The 15,601-nt window shown below is 38.4% G+C and overlaps 1 protein-coding gene across 1 annotated transcript in view; it reads right to left on the bottom strand.

Moving 5' to 3' along the window:
* LOC142289917 (protocadherin-9-like) overlaps positions 1–15,601 on the bottom strand; it is a 1,826,751-nt gene that overhangs the window by 279,872 nt on the left and 1,531,278 nt on the right. The window lies entirely within an intron of this gene.

Genomic DNA, 15,601 nt, shown 5'->3' with positions numbered 1-15,601 from the left:
TCGTGCCAAACACCAAAACTTCAGGTTTGCTCATCCCCAGTCAGAATGTGTGCTTGCATGTCGCAAGTGATTTTACTAAGTTTTTCCATTTATAGTGCAATCAATTTTGAGAAAAGGGAATATGTTTTGTGTTTAATTAATAAATGTTTTCTCTTTAATCAAAAAATTCCCTCAAATATGAACACTAAACTGCGACTGACTATCTCATATCACATATATGTCTCATGTCACATATGTTTTACTAGACAAATTCTTACATATATACATGCCACTGTAATACTGCGCCCTGATGTAGGTTCTCGTTTTTTGGTTGTGTACTTATCTATCATTTCTTATTTTGTCATTTTTCGGAAAGGATTACATTTTTCTGAAAAGATGCAAAAAGAACAATTTAAAAAAATGTAGGCATCTGACAGCATGTCTGTTTTTACACATCTCTTTAGTACCATAAATATCCCTCCTGCACAAATTTGTATCATCATGAAATCACTAATCTGAAAGTGTTTGTAAAATATAATTTTTCTGAGTGATTCCCTAAACCATTAGGATTGTTAGCAATGAGCCACGAAACTGAAAAAAGTGAATTTCTGTTTAAGGATAAGATCTGAATCACTAATTAGACTTTAAGGTTGTGCCTGTCTACTGTTTACAGTAAAAAGAAACAAGATGTAAGGTCATAGCCTGATAGATAATAAAAGTTTCAAGTGGTGCTACTTAAGGGAGGGTCAAAGCAAATACAATAAAGTTGTTCTAGACCAGCCACTTTGTCATCATTTACTGTTCAATGTCAGGAACATCCAAGCGCCCTTGATAAGGCCTTTGTAAAATCTATTACATAATCAATCCAGTTTAAGCAGTTGACTATTTACCTTGAGCTATGATTTATTAGTGTTCATTTTGCTTTAGCCTCACCTCCTGATTAGTATTTGCAGCAATATATACCTTGCTTAATTTCAATTTTTCCATTCATTTTTTTTATTCTTTTATAATGCATTGTTGCTTCTGCATAACTGATCTGTGCTTATAAGGTAAACAATAAAATCTTACCATTACTTGATCATTTATGGAAAACAAAGCTTATTTCCTTTCGTATTTCTATATGCAATTCACAATTACAGGTAGTTTAACATTTTCTTGGCAATAGCTAATTAAACTGAAATATTCCTGAGTAGGTAAGACTAGAATAACACTTAAAGGGATTTTCCCTTTTCTAAGATCCTATCCCAATATGTAGTAGGTGTAATGATAATGATATTAGCAAATACCTCCATTTAGAAAAGTAGTATAGTTCTCCTGATTAGCTATGCCGCTTACCTCATATTCAGGACGTTATAGTTGCTTAGATATTCATGGTTATGAATACTTATATAGTGACAGTTAGTTTCTAGTGGTCGTAATCATGGGTACCTAAGCTACTGAAATGTCCTACATATGACATATAGAAACAAAAAGGAGACAGTTGCACACTGCAGTGCTAAGATATGTGGAACAATGAATATGGGTATATGACATGCATTACTGCTAAGAAAAAACATAAAAAATTGAGACATCTAGCACAAAAAATTGTCCAGATTCTATGTAAGCCCAACAGCCAGCGGCAAAGCAACCTCATTTTTGTTGGGTCCCTTTCTTTACATATAAGATAAGCAATATAGCTAATCAGGAGAACTATACTGCATTTATAATTGGAGGTGCTTGGTCATGTTATTATAATTACATTTAATACATTTTGCGATAGGTTTTTGGAGTACCCCTTTAATATCTAGATAATGATGGGCCTAATGTATGTGACAAGTTAGTGTTTTTTTATATATACATTAACAGTACAGGGAATTTCATAAAGTGCATACTGATTAGACATTATATTAAAACCACCTAACTAGTGATAATTAGATGGCTTCACCCAACCTCAGTCCATTGTCCAGATCAGTGCTGTCTCACTGTAGATGGGAGCTGTATGAAGTTTTTGAACTTCAGATTCAGTCGGTCAGCTTTTGATTTACTAGCATGGTGTGACATCACTTTTACCCCTTTCAGCGCACACATGATGCTTGGCACATCATAAGCCAAGTCTTGGATCCTGAAGTATATGGATATTCACTTAACTCTTGTCCACTTCCAGAGAGCACTTAACTGAACTGTGATACTTGGTTGCTCAAAGCAATCTGCTCATCTCTAAACTTGACTCGTAATATAAAGGTCCCCTTAGTGCCACCAAAATAGGTCTGATTTATCAAGGCATTAAATCTTGTAAGCTTTGAGGAAGGACCTCCACGATTCATACATCAATCAATGACAGAAAGACTTTACAAAAGTGTTCACCAAACCTGCAAAAGAGTTTTCTTAATAATCCTTGGAGTGTATGGGATCCTTAGTGGTTATGAGATAATGTCAAGAACACACAGATCACAAGTCCAGCACTGCCGTGACAAAGAAGTAATGTTGTTTGAAAGGATTCGCATGTTTAATTTTTTTCTTAAATCAACAAATAGCTCATTGTATTATTGTTTAATACTTGAAATAGTTTCGATTTAATAGATTTGCTTTACTATGGATCCATGTGTTTATAAATCATTGGCCTTTTGTAACAAAATGACTGTGTCATCAGTTTTTTGGTTCCATTTTCTTTGATCATTTTTGGTAAGTTCTTACAACTGCATATATAGAACACTATGAGCCTGTAATTTAGAACAATTTGACAATTAAAACAGTTGCTCATACTTTTATGCTTGTCAATTTTCCCTCCTTCAAACTGTAATGACGAGAACCCAGGTGTAATAAGATACCAAACCACTAGGTGTCACCAAGCACACTAGTTGAGTGGATCTGCCGGGTTTGTACACTAGGTGTTGCTAGACACACCAAATGAGGGGCAGTCAAACAAGCCAGGGGTCAACAACCAGGAGATAATCTAAATTACAAAAGGAGCAAGCAGAACTGGAGTCAGGGGACAAGTCGGAGACGGTAAACAGACAGGTCACGTAAGTACAAGGGAGCAAGCAGAGCCGGAGTCAGGAGACGAGCCGAGGTCAGGGAGTTAAGGAATCAAGTCAGTGGGAAATGAGATGAGAGGGGAACAGCGGAACTAGATAGTGGGTCAGTATCAGGTCAGACACTTACGGGAACCAGACACATGCACTGCAAAACAGGAACTATCAATAGTAGCATTCTGGGTGAAACAGCTCCCAGATAAAGCAGAGCAATCACCAGGAACGAGACTCCAAAGAGGAGACTCCTCCCACACCACACAGGACTCGACCGGGAACCAGGGTAAAATATGAAGCCCAGCATAGGCTCTGCAGGAAAGCAGAGCACCACTGCAGAATCATGACAAACACACAATATTTAGGAATTGACTGCTGATTTCAAGATAACAAAATGTCAAGTACTGTTATGCACTTTACCTGTTTTATTATTAATCAATAATAGTGCGGCAGCGAGTGAGTACTTGTGAATATTTAGTTCAAACACATAGTTAGAATGGATTAATTTACAGATTCAATTCATTTCTCTGGGACAGATGCCATAGTTGACTGTCTTCTAAAGACATATTGCAAAAACAAGTATGGATGTGACCATTCGTAGATCTTGTTCTTTGCAATTAGAGCATGGTGGTCTATTTGAAGACTGAGGAATAAAATCTAAATTTGTCTATATTCATAACGTATAGCTTCTAAAAGACAAAAACAAGTGGAAACATTTTGGTTGCTTAATTTGATTTATAGTGCCAAATAATTCTTCAAATTTAGAAACTTAAATCAATGCTTATACAACTATTCAATTCTAAAGGTTCACTAATATTTCTCAATCTTTGACACTTAATTTTTCGAGACACATAACATTTACAATTTTTGGTCAATGGAGCCGTGTAAGGACATATTTTTTGCATGCTGAGCTGTTGTTTTTATTTATATCATTTTAGGGTACATATGACATATTGTTGGCTTTATATTGGATTTTGTTGCATAATTATGGCCATCATAAAGCCAAATTTCTGTTCTTTTTATTTTTCTTATTATTATGCCATTTACTGTTTGTGTTTATTCCTTTTACATCTTGATAGATCAGACTTTTATAAGCACAAAATCCTATAAAGGGCCTAATTTGAATACTAATTCTACTCATATAAGTAGAAAAACCTATAGAAAAAGCGAGTATGGGAGCCAAAACAAGAAATTGTATGCAAAATAAAATTATTTATTTCAACATATTAAAAATGATTAAAAAACAGAAGGAGGTCACTTTCAATAGACCCTAAAGGTTGTCAAAAAGCACAAAAAATACACTGGTGTCAAAAAAGAACGTAGGTTGTCTTTTTGCCAAGTGTTTTTTATTCCATTCCAGAATTTTTCCTAATATCTTTTTGTCTACGGATTCTTGTTTTCTGTGCCCTCTTGGTATTTCTTTTGATGTCTTACAGTTATCTTTTTGCATATCAATCATCTTGACATTTATATGTAATTGTCTGTGACAAAGCCACACATTCTTTGTTTGCCTTTTTATGAGTGTCATTTTTTTTCAGTCCTTGACTTTTTTCGTTTTTCTTTTATATAAAACTATGTTGTTCTAGCATGTGTTCATGCAGATATGTAACTAATATTTTTTTGTTTTGATTGGTGGTCTACAAACTCAATGAAACTCATCATCCCCTTGTGGATACTGATAGACTAAGGGGCACTTTGCACACTACGACATCGCAGGTGCGATGTCGGAGGGGTCATGTCGAAAATGACGCACTTCCGGCGTCGCACTCAACATCGTAGTGTGTAAATCCTAGAGGATACGATTAACGAGCGCAAAATCATCGTAATCGTATCATCGGTGTAGTGTCTGGAAATTCCATAATTACGTGACTGCGACAGGTATGATGTTGTTCCTCGTTCCTGCGGCAGCACACATCGCTGTGTGTGAAGCCACAGGAGCGAGGAACATCTCCTACCTGCGTCCTGCAGCTCACGCAGGCTATGCGGAAGGACAGAGGTGGGTGGGATGTTTACGTCCCACTCATCTCTGCCCCTCCGCTTCTATTGGCCGCCTGCCGTGTGACATCGCTATGACGCCGCACGACCCGCCCCCTTAATAAGGAGACGGGTCGCAGGCCAGATCGACGTCGCAAGGCAGGTGAGTCCACGTGAAGCTGCCGTAACGATAATGTTCGCTACGGCTGCTATCACAAGATATCGCTGCTGCGACGGGGGCGGGGACTATCGTGCTCGGCATCGCAAGCATCGGCTTGCGATGTCATTATGTGCAAAGTGCCCCATAGACTTCCTATTTCTATATATACAGTATACTGAATATTTCATCTTCATGCAATGGGTTTTATTTCTAGTTCATGCAGTCATTTGTCAACATTTTCATTTATATTCAAAGGCTTTCCTGGTAATATTTTGTCTTTTTGGTGTTCCACCTTATGTCTTGCACTTATCTCCGTGCACTCTAGTTGCTTACCTGTTCTTCTAGCATGTGTTCATGCAAATAGATATGTTTTTCCACTTTTTCTTAAATAGTGGTTTCCCTAAGTATATTACCTTCTAGAATAACATAAATGCCCTATATCTAATGTATCAATAGTAGGGATACAGTGAATGTATAGTGTAAACAATTTTTTTATACCAGTGTATTTTTTGTGCTTCTTGACAAACATTTGGGTCTATTGTTAGTTACCTCCTTCTGTTTTTTAATCATTTTTAATATGGTGAAATAAGGAATATTTTGTACATAAAATTTCTTGTTTTGGCTCCCATACTCACTTTTTCTATAGGGTTTTTATGGACAGGGTAGACAGTTCCTGAGCTTGCTTAAAAGTATGGAACTCTTCATATGATCCAATAGTTAGGGATGAACACGCACTTCCATGCTCAGCTGCTTGGTACTCGTAATGAACAGTTGGATGTTCCGACAGGTGCGACTCGAGCACTCGAGTATAATGGAAGTCAATGGGGAAACCGATATTTTTTCTGGGAAATCTTTCTTAATAATACTTGCATTCCCCTTTTACTTCCATTATATTTGGGTACTTGAGTCACGCCCCTCTGAGCATCTAACAGCTCATTATGAGTACTGAGTGCCTGAGCATGGTAATGTACTCATCAATAGTAATAATATGTTATATGTAAGGAAACTGTTGAACTTAATGTCTTAGCAAAACCTAAACTATTGCTTAAAATCAAGTTTTATTGTAATATTAGTGTTTTCTTTTATTTTTGTCTTTTTCAATCTTCTATATGACTATCTTTAGTGAAATATCATGCTTCCTTTTCATTATTATCTATTATTATTGCGCCATTTATTCTATGGCGCTTTACATGTTAAAGGGGTATACATAGTAGGGACAAGTACAATAATCATAAACAAAACAAGGCACAGAATGTTACAGGAGGAGAGAGGACCAAACCCTCGAGGGCTCATAGTCTACAAGGGATGGGTGAGGATAGAGTGGGTGAGGGTAGAGATGGTCATGCGGTGCTATAGCGGACTGACGGTTAAGGCAGGTTGTAGGCTTGTCGTAAGAGGTGGGTCTTCAGGTTCCTTTTGAAGCTTGTCAAGGTAGGTGAGAGTCTGATATGTTGTGGCAAAGGATTCCAGAATATGGTGGATGCATGGGAGAAATTTTGTATGCGGTGGTGAGAGGAGGAGATGAGATGGGAGTAGAGAAGGAGATCTTGTGAGGATCGAAAGTTATGTGCAGGTAGGTACCGAGAGACTAGGTCACAGATGTAAGGAGGAGACAGGTTGTGGATGGCTTTGTATGTCATGGTTAGGGTTTTGAACTGGACTCTTTGGGCAATTGAAAGCTAAATAAGGGATTGGTAGAGAAGAGAGGTCAAGGAGTAGTGGGGGACAGGTAGATTAGTCGGGCAGCATAGTTTAGAATAGAATGTTGGCGGTGCAAGACTGTTATAAAAGAGGTCGCATAGCAAGAAGTTGCAATAATCCAGGCTGGAGATAATAAGGGCATGCACTAGGGATTTTGCAGCTTCTTGGGAAAGGAATGTATGAATCCGGGAAATATTTTTGAGTTGGAGGTGGCAGGAGGTGAAGTGGGCTTGCATGTGTTGCATGTGTGGTTTGAAGGACAGAGCATAGTCTAGAGTTACTCTCAGACAGCGAGCACGTGGGACTGGGGAAAGTGAGCAGTCATTGAATTTGATGGATAGGTCAGGTGGGTCGGTGAGTGAGGAGGAGGAAAGATAATGAATTCTTTATTGTCCATGTTGAGTTTTAGAAATCGAGCAGAGAAAAAGGATGAAATGAGTTATCATTACAGGCACAATTATATTGAAAGGAAAAACCTCTAAATACAGTATATAATACAGAATCCACAATTTAAAATTGTGTACTTTACCTCCTCCAAAACACTATATTATGTCATTTTCTCAGATCACAATATTTTAAATGAGTTGTCCTGTACAAGGCAATGAATCATAGACAGCCTATTGATGCTTATGTACATCTGGATGCTGAATGGAACAGAGAGTATGAGCTTTAAATTTGGCCTAAAGGGCAAAGTATATAATTTTTTATTAATATAGATTTAAACATGAAAAAAAACATTAAAAAATTGTAAGCACTACATTTACTTTAAAATACTGATTTCCGCAATATGTAATTTTACGATGATATATTCCCTTTATTTTTACTTTATTAAAATCAGTCCAATCAAAGATGAATCAGTGTAACGGTTAAAAAAAATGCAATGATTGAAAGAGCTGCAAATCTCCAGACTGTGTGCCCTCAGAGTATACTGTTTTCTGAAAAAAAAATACTGACATTTCTTTCAATTGGAGTTTGACTCTCCTTGATATAGGTCACTTTGTACTATCATCTATTAATATTGTATTTTTATCCATAAACTTCACTGAGAGTGGAGCTTCAATCCCACAGTGGTTCAAGGGTGATCGTGTAATCTTCTAGTACCACAATTTGTCATTTAGTTGTTTTCCATAGAGACAAAGAGATTTCTTCTTTTTCTAACGTTTCCAATTGCTAAATGATCTCATAGTCATTGTGGCTAATCCTATAACAAGCTATACTAAAAAGATTACTGTAAAATAATTCCCATTTGATTTACTGTTTATTGTAAATTTATTAAATCAGTAATTGAGCAATTTTTTATAAGATACTTATTTTCAAGATATTATAAAACATACTGTTCAAAGGTTAGAGGTCTAGAAGAGACCATCATCCTCATGATAAGAAAAGAACATGACCGTATAATATGGATATAGTCCTCAGTCTTTTTTTTACTATTTATTTCTGCAGGTTATCTTTTAGCACTGTCCCCTCATACAGAAGTTGGTATAAATGAAATATATATTTATTAATATTATTTATAGTATTATTATCTTTCATGGGACATAAAACACGAAGGAGCTTTTCTTTTTACATAACCCATATTATGAATTATCATCTGTTCTGATTGACCATATACCTTTATTGTTTGTCTTGCAACTTTAGGATGTTTCTTTTTTTCACCTGACTAAAGTAGATAAGATTACCAAGCTATAATTATGTGATCATGGCTTCATATAGGGTACATTCAGATAGATTTATTTTTTTGTACTACATAAACAGGACACGGTTCCAATTGTAGCCAAAGTTTTAGTTTAATTGACTATTTTGCAAATGGACTTCAGACCCATGTGATAAAAAAGATTTTGCATTAACAAATCTTTTCTATATAGATAAAAAAGTATGAAAATCGAAAATCAAATTGAATTAAGTATCAGCCTGTTTTTCTTACTATCATGGACACCATTAGTCCTGGCAAAATCCCTAACTGTATTTGATGATATTTTTCCCCAAACTTGCAAGCCACTTCCACCTTCTTTAACTGTTGCCTGTGGATCTTCACATTTTGATACCACTCTCTAGCCTTTTGGTTTCTTGTTTCTGTTATGGCCAAAGCATTCATAATTTAACTCATGTCCAAAGCAACGGCTACCATTTTTCTACACCCCAGTTCCTTTGTTTTCATGCATAATTGACTTGCTTGGCCTGTATTTGGGTGGTGCTGCCCTTGTGTCATCATTGATGGTGGCGGTTCTGGATAGACCGCTGGTGATGTCACTAATGATGTGGCACTCCGCTATTGGCCCCTGGATGTGCCATTTCAGTTAACACAGGGTTTGGGGCGGACCCTAGGTGTTAACAGGGCCTGAAGACTGCACCATAGTGTGCAGTCTTCATTCATGCTCATACACCTATATTTATAGCCACATTGTGGCTACAGTCTAGTTCTGAAAGTGGTAGTTACGGTTAAGGGTTCGGTGCCTGTCACACCAAGATCCATGACTCAGCACATTAGGGTCAGGCATCGCACTTCCCTCCTATCATTCCAGTCCTGTTGTAGCAGCCTAGTGGAGTAAACTGGGCTGTGGCTGCTGTGTCTACTGTCCCCCTACGCACACAGACAGTGTATCACAGGACCCCTCTGGTGCTAACAGGGGAGGTCCTGGTTTGGGTGTGTGTTTCCTGTGGCATTAACAGGGTTCACAACAGTCCTGTTCTAAGTGACATTTAACTTGGATCAGGCTCATATTATTTCAGAGCCACCTAGCTCTGTATTATCCGCCTGACCTACGGATTGCCAGCAGCTCCTTTACCATCTTGGAGCATGGTGGACCCCGACTGGCGATTGGGATATACACCACCTTTATCCTAATCTGCCAGTCCCACCATAATGAGTGCTAAAATGGAGTTCCTTGTATGTTAGAAGTGATGCACATAAGATATAGCAGTAAGGATTGTAGTAAGTAAGAATTAACCCCTTCACCCCGGGTGATTTTCTGTTTTTCCTTTTTTCTCCCTTTATTGCAAGAGACATGACTTTTCTTCTGTTAATATAGCCATATGAGAGCTTGTTATTTGCAGGACAAGTTGTCTTTTTGAATGACACTATTCATTCAGCCACGTATTGTCTTGCAATATGGGAAACAAATTCCAACTGCTGTGAAATTACAAAAAAAAGTGCAACGCCATAATTGCTTTTTGTTTTTGTTTTTATTTACCATATTCACTATATAGTGAAACTAACCTGTCATTATGATATCCCAGGTCAGTGCGAGTTTGCTGATATCAAGTATGTAAAGTTTATTTTTTTTTAAGGTGTAAAAAAATTAAAACATTTGTACAAAAAAAATAATTGCGTTTTTGTTGCCATATTCCAAGACCGGTTGTCATTTTTCAGGATCTGGGTCTAAGTGATGGCCTATTTTTGCATGTGTTTGATATGTTATATGTTATATTTTTAAAAAATGTTTTTTTTACGCTTTTTATTGATTTTACTAGTTCCCTTAGGGTAATTGAAGTTGGCATAGTCTGATCACTTCTGCTGTTCAGAACAGTGACTCAGTAGTAATGCTGATCTCAGTGTGTACAGAAAGTACGTCATGACAGTGACAGGGGTCATCAAATGACCCTCGACTCTCATGACAAATCCATTGGCACCCTGTGATCACTTCATGGGGCCGAAGACAGTGTCGTGGCGGTCTGATATGTGATAAATCCCACTGTCAGAGATAAACAGTGGAATTTAACTAGTTAACAGAAGTGGGTGAATCTCCTGTCCACCTGCAACTATTAGCTGTACATGTCTTCTGATCAAACCAGCTGACATGTACAGGGAAACAGGTTGACTAGCTGTATAAGCCTGCATTAAAGGGACAGACATGACATATGACATACCAGTACATCATAGGTCATGAAGGTGCTAACAAAATCTGTCAAGTCCCCAAATGCTATTAACCTACAGGTTATTAGAACTCAAAAAGGACTGCCCCAGAAGGAAATTAACTTTCTTTCCTGGTAGCTTCCAACTTTGGGTCATAGATGTGTGGCTGCTGGAGCTTCAGTCACTACTCAGTACATAGCAAGCTGTAACCAAGCCCCTGCAATGACTGACAACCGGGACAACACTAATACACTGTTGATTATTAATGGAGACATTTTCTGTGAATAATTAAGTATGGCATAAACTAATCATAATCTAAATTCTTAATGCTTTAAGCATCTATTGCTCATCTGCAATAAAATACAATTCTGATCTACTAATGGCCAGCTAAGCATGATAAAAACAATATTAGGAAAGTTAAAGGTGTCAACACTAAATATTAATTCTAATTTAGAACTCTGTTTTCTTCATTTATGTTGCATTATGTTGATAAAAGTCTCTTAATATTTCTATTTTTCAAAGCGTTCCTAATTTGCTGAATTTTTACATACTGGGAATATATTTGTACGTATTATGTATTGAGAGAACTTGTCTAAATAGTTTAATAGTGGATTTGTTACATGGTATACAGAAATTACTATTAACCTGCTGTGTTTCTATCAATCTTGCAGAGTTTCTCTAACATTGATACATGTCCGCATTTTTAACAATCACTGTGTCCTGACCATTACAACACACTCTCATTCCGCTCACATTCACTCATTTGTTATTCCTTATACATTCCCTGAATTGATCTCTCTGCAACAAAACCTGTTCTTTAGAGTTGACTCTCCTTTGTCACCTCTATCTCTGCACCTGACATCCTCATCAAACTCGCAGTTAAATTCTTCTCAACCTATATGCATTGTAAATGTGTCCCTAAGCACAGTCCCTTAAAAGCTTCTGATGCTCAGGTTCCTGACACTTTGAAAGCTGGTGTAGAGTCATAATGAAACATGTAGGGTATTTTTACCTTGTGCTTGTAGAATGTAATCTACGTAATCTGTCTTTCCTTCTCACTGCAAGTGTACATGTGTGTATTCTACATGGCGTCAAACTACTACTAAGGTAATCAAATTCCCCATTATCGTTGTGTTGTCATGTGTGTTTTCCAAACCTATGAACAATTATTTGTGGGATTTCTACTCTAAATCCCCATTGCATTCTCTTGGCTTCTTTAATAATCCACAGGTATTTTTCTCAATGTTTCACATCTGTCTTCATTATAACTTGCTGTCTGAACAACATTTTAACCCATACTAGAAATGACCTACATTGGCAATTATTTCACGTCTTTACACATTTTTATGCTCATTTTGTTAGCAGGTCCATCACCATTTATTTTCCTTTCATACCCTCTACTCTTCAGGGATTTAATACAATCACTGTTTAAAGGTTGTCCTATTGCAAAAAGTAGCTACTAATGTCTTGTGTTTTCAAAATTAAAAACTGGACTTTAAGAATTCTAAACTGAACATTAAATGAAACTTGTCAGCTGGTATATGCTGCCCCATCCATGATCATCATGTTTCAAAAGTCGCTGCATGATTTCGGTAGCATACTGTCACGGTCGTTTCCTTGTTTTTAGAGACTAGTGGCAGTTTGGGGACTGGAGTCCCTTATCTCCATCTAGGATTGTGCATTTAAATTTAATTTACTTTCCTTTGGCACTGAATTAGTTAATGCTAGTTTCTCTGTTTGCAGCTCTGCTGCAGTTGAGTTCAGCTGCGCCCACTTTGTAGACACACCCTGTTGTGTTTAAATAGCCAGGTATCCAATCAAGCTTTGCTAATTATACAAACTATTTGTATGAATGCTGCCTTGGAAGAAGGAAGCTGCTACAGATTGTCCTGAAGTCGTATCATCTCCATTTTTGGTTCTTTTTTCCCTGCTTCTTTCTCTTACCCTCTTGTCTCTGTAGTGCAGCGGTGGGTTTAGGTAACCTTACCTGCCTCTCACTAGTCAGGACATCTATAGGGTTTTTGCAGGGACCCAGGGTGCTGCTCGGCGACAGTTGCAGAGACTGTATAGAGAGTGAGACTGCCTAAGAGAGTAGGGACAGCTCAGGTCAGGGGGTATCCATTTACCCTCTCACTAGTGCCAGGGTCCACCATTGTCATAGTGCCTCCGGAGTCCCCCCCTTTTCTGGTGTGTTTTTTAGGTGTGTTTTTTGTTGTGCACCAGACCTCGGTTGGTCTGAAAGCACTCACCATGCTCATTGTGTGACACATAGTTTTAATGCTACAATGTTTCAGAGGAAAGCACAATTTAATATGGGCTGTGGATCTAGTTTCGTGGGATGCTAGTTTGACAGGTGGGTTTCATTAATCACTTTAAATTATGTCCACAGCCACTTTAAATGAAGATAAAAGGATCTACACTAATGGTTCTCATGTCTCACAATTACTAGTGGATGACATTGCAGTAACAATGGCACACAGTAAGCCAGGGGTGGAGAACCTCATTTCTGCCATGTAACATTTATCTTTATAATCTCATTCCTGGACCATAAAAATTATCAACTTAAAAATATATCAAAAGCATATCTACTGTGAATTAAATATTTGATGGAATCATGGAAAATAGTTGTTATAGTTGATTTATTTCCAAGCAGTGTCCTCTACAAGTACTATGTCTTTGACTTTTAGAAGCATACATTATAAATAATATTCAAATTGATATTTTATTTACTAAATACATGAGAAAAAAGCATTATGGATCTCAACTTTATAGTTTATGAGGGAATAGCCATAAAAATATTTTTTTTATCTCCCCAAAGAAGACCATTAAAGGGATTTTCCAACACTTTTTTATTTTGATTTCCTAACCTTAAAACTAGTGATGGGTTGACCTGGACTTTAAAAGTCCGGATTTGCATGGTTTCAAAGGTACCCGAGTGCTGGACTCAGGCCCCAAGATTCCAGACATTGATCCACATCCTGCTGGAAACAGAGTACAGCCATGCGGGAGCCTTAGTAAGTATGAAGCCCTTGCTCCCATCCCCCAATCCCCTTCTACCAGCATTTTTAATCGCCAGATTCTGGTCTATATATATATATATATATATATATATATGAACTGGAATCCGACCCTGCACCAGATTTTAAAATCCACATCACTTGGATCAGCCGGTCCCAGTTATATGCTAGTCCACTCATCACTGCTTAAAATTGGTCATCAATATTGGATCAGTAATGGTAAAATCCCCAGCATCCACACCATTCAGCGGTTACTGCGGTCGTTGTCAAGGAAAGGGTGATCAGATGAAGAACATATTAGCACAGCTCTATCAATTATAAAGTGGCTAAAGTGGCTACAGTGAGTAATTGCAGATACATTCTTATTCAATTGAATATGGGAAGAAATCCAATACCTGACTCCAGCCACAGTATATTTGACAGAGCTGTGTTGTGCAGCTTCAAAAATGATCATATCTAGTCTCCACCAGAACTGGAAACAGCTGATCAGAGGGTTGATACTGGACCCCTACCAATCTGATATTAATGACATATCCTGACGTCTTCAATATAAAGGTATTGGACAATACATTTAATTATTTTGGAAGATTGATAATTTTTCAAAGTTGATAAAAGTAGATGTGCTTATTAGCAAAATAAATTGGTCAGGATTAAAAAACCCAAATAAAATCATACAGCTTAAAATAGCTTACCTTATACCATTATATCCCAGCATAATATATACAGTACACTTCAATAACTATACTTTGCGTTTATAATATATGTACAATTCCAAGCAGCTAATCAGTTATACTTTTCCAACATGAAAAGTAAATTTATTCCCATTACAATGCACTTGTCATGCGCTGTCTGGATCCGCACACACGGATTACTACTTCAATGTTGGACTCTGTTCACATTGTAGAGTCTAGCAGGCTACCTGGTCTCCTCTAAGTGGGCACATCTGCTAGGCACCAGCTGAGCTGTTTCACTGCTTCCAGCCATGAAGGAGTAAATCCTTTTTGGAGCAGTGTGCAACTCTTCTGAAAGCCGGGTTGCTGATAACCTTCCACAGCTAGTCTCTTCCTATTTAAGGCTAGGGTGGGTAGCAGTAGACCACCGAAGATAGTGTGGCACCCCTGAGTAGAGTTGAGCGCGGTTCGCGGTTCGAGGTTCTCCAGTTCTAAGCTCGAGTGATTTTTGGGGCTGTTCGAAATCGAACTAGAACTCGAGCTTTTTGCAAAAGCTCGATAGTTCTAGATACGTTCGAGAACGGTTCTAGCAGCAAAAAGCAGGGCTTTTTACAGCTACAGTGTGCAGGAGCCATCGCTGGCAGCCTGCCACAAGCTGGTAACCAAGATAAACATCGGGTATCCAAGCAAAGCGCTTTGGTTAGTAACCCGATGTTTATCTTAGTTACGTGCAGGAAGCCCACACTTCAGCTCGCTCCCCCCCCTCCTGCCCGCGGCATGTATACATACTTATACACACACGCACACACACACACACTCTCACACACGCACCCCCCCCGCTCGGCTTACCTGCGGTGATGAAGTCCCGCCATCCCGACCTCAGCGCTGTCACTGTCCTCCATGGCCGCCGCTTGTCACATCACCTATCGCTTCCGACCCGAGACTGACACTGGCGGTGACGTCACGGACCTCTCGCGATACTTGATGTGAAGGCGCCGGTCATTGACCTCAGTGACAGGGGCTGTCGGCAGTGCTGGAGATCAGCGCAGGTAATGTACCTCGCTGACAGCAGCACTTGTCACCCCCTGCAGTGACCTGGGCTGACCCATTGATGTTAGCTCAGGTCACTGCATTGCTCTCCCAGCCAATGGGGAACATCCTGCTCTTCATTGACTGGGACAGTGTGGATCGTCATGGCAACCCCTTGGATTACACCAGACCTGGATTTGTTTTTCTTT

The sequence above is a fragment of the Anomaloglossus baeobatrachus genome, chromosome 2 (assembly GCF_048569485.1).
Source record: "Anomaloglossus baeobatrachus isolate aAnoBae1 chromosome 2, aAnoBae1.hap1, whole genome shotgun sequence".
NCBI classification, from domain to species: Eukaryota; Metazoa; Chordata; class Amphibia; order Anura; family Aromobatidae; genus Anomaloglossus; species Anomaloglossus baeobatrachus.
The sequence above is the reverse complement of the archived record's forward strand: the minus strand, read 5'-3'. Positions and strand labels throughout refer to the sequence as shown.